Genomic DNA, 2,661 nt, shown 5'->3' on the forward strand with positions numbered 1-2,661 from the left:
CTGTCTAGCGCAGGTCGGCAGACGTGGAGTAAAGCCTGGTTTGACACCAGCGTGAAGGCGAAGATTAACTCTGAAAAAGAGCAAAAATTTTGAGCATGTGTTCATAAACAAAACACAATATCCTACAAAGAGATTCTTCCAAAAAGGTTGTCCAATATCCCTTTCATGAAGAAAGATGAACTCAGGTCGGATTCGTATTCGTGCAGAAAACAGATCCAAAAATGATGCACTAATTGGAAGGTTCCCGGAGTTTGCACGGTTGGATCGAGCTGAAATTTTGAGAGGTGGCAGATACAGGAATTCTGCAGCCAATCAACGATTGGATCTTCCAAAGGATGTCCGATCTAGATGCTGGACACCATGCTCCAAACTCGTCCAGATTCCCATCCAGATTCGACAGGGCTCTGGTATACCGGAGACCGGCGAAGATTTCTCCATCGGAACGCAACAAAATTTTACAGTGTTATTGTAGACTCAATTCCGCACAATTCCACCAAAGGAATCATCAAATCATTGCTCGAGGCGGTGGTGGTACCAGATACAAGTTCGCTGTTTGGAAAAACAACACGGTCGCCCGAGGGCAATGTTGATGTTGAGCCCCCGAGTTCCATGGATGATTCCTCCATGATCATGATAGAGACCGGAGTTGACGTTGATGAAGGCCCTCGTACGAACATGACGATTGGAGGCAGGGCACAGTCCTTGGTCAAGCCAAGGTGATTAGTCGAGCCAGTGACGAAGACGCTGATGTCGCTGTTGATCTGCAGGCGAGCCATTGATCTTTTGCCGATCACACAGCAAAACTCTCAATGAAGGCACCATTATCGGTGTCAAAACCGACAGATCTCGTGGTAGGGGGTCCCGAGCTGCGGATTCTCAGATCAATGGTAACAGGAACAAAGGAGATGATGTTTTACCCAGGTTCGGGCCCTCTTGATGGAGGTAAAATCCTACGTCCTGCCCTTGTTTATATTGATGGAGTATCAAGTATAGAGTTGATATATCGCGAGATCATATGCTGTGGTCTAAAACCTGAGGGTATGATGAATAATTTCATAATGATCTATAGACTAGCCTGGCCTCGGCTTATATAATGTATCGGAGGCCTAGGATAACAAGAGTCCTAGTCGAATACGTTGGTGGAGAGGAGTCTATGTCTTGATCATCAAGTCTTGTGGAATATTCCTTGAATGCGGCATGGGCTGCCCGAAGTGGCCCTTGAGTAAACTACCATGGGGGTCCTCGGCCCGATCCACCTGGTCGGGAGACGACGTGGTGACTACCCCCTAGTCCAGGACACCGTCAACTGACCACTCAGCTCACTCAGGCCCCATGCCAGTGATTTATGAAAATTCACGCACTCGAAGCAAAACTTTCTATTTCTTCACAGAATCAAGTCAACTATCAACCAAATCACCCCAAAGGCTTTACTTGGCACAAATACTAATTAAAACATAGAAACATAATCATAATAGTAGCATAATTGTGTGTACAAAAAACAGAAAAGAAAACCAGAAAAATAAGGTAACTATTGCGTTACCTCCTAACAAGCGTTGTTGTTTTACGCCCCTATCTAGGTGTAATGCATAGTTTCAAGTATTGTCATCCTTTTTCCAACTCCTCGATTACACATACATGCTTCCTATGAGGTCTAGCATACATATTTTTAATTATAACGCTCCTAGGAACAAAATTAAGAAGCTTATTTTCAATAAGGGGTTCCTTTATCAAATCAACGAAGTTGTGGTGCACAGTAATCATCCCAAGGTCCTCTCCATTACTAGGTGGTGCACATATATTCTTAGAAACATAAGTGAATCTAGAATTCTTACTAGGAGGAGTTCTCTTAATTGTTTGAACGAAAGAAAAAGTGAAACCCAAATTATTAATAACTTCTTCCAACTTATCAATTCCAGAGGGGCTTTGTCCTATTCTCTCATTAATTATTGGTTCCTTCTATTTTAGCATCTTCAATGTAGCTCCTACCTTTGATCCAAATCGAGTTACGTGATAATGGCTCTTTTTATCTAGATTTTCAATATATTCTATAGTAGGCATTTTATTTTCAATAGCCTCCAATCTTTGCATAACGTGTTCTAAAGTCAATGTTGTTTCATTAATAGAAATAGGTGGTGATCCTACTAAATTTCCCATAGAATTGAAAGCATCCATAGTGTGACTACTCAAGAAATTCCCTCCGGTAATAATGTCAGGCACAAATCTATACCAAGTAATAACACACACATAAAAGTTGCAAAGAAGAATGGTGGTGGATTGCTTACGAGTTGATCTATTTTGAGCATAGCAAATCATATGCCAAGCATCTTCTAAACTTTATCCTCCCTGATACGTCTCCAACGTATCTATAATTTTTTATTGTTCCGTGCTATTATATTATCTGTTTTGGATGTTAATGGGCTTTATTTTACACTTTTATATTATTTTTGGGACTAACCTACTAACCCAAGGCCCAGTGCAAATTGCTGTTTTTTGCCTATTTCGGTGTTTCGCAGAAAAGGAATATCAAACGGAATCCAAATGAAATGAAACCTTCGGGAGAGTTCCTTTTGGAACAAACGTGATCCAGAGGACTTGGAGTGGACGTCAAGAAATCAACGAGGAGTCCACGAGGTAGGGGGAGCGCCTGCCCTCCCCCCCCCC

Source organism: Triticum dicoccoides, chromosome 6A, assembly GCF_002162155.2.
Source record: "Triticum dicoccoides isolate Atlit2015 ecotype Zavitan chromosome 6A, WEW_v2.0, whole genome shotgun sequence".
Classification (NCBI taxonomy): domain Eukaryota; kingdom Viridiplantae; phylum Streptophyta; class Magnoliopsida; order Poales; family Poaceae; genus Triticum; species Triticum dicoccoides.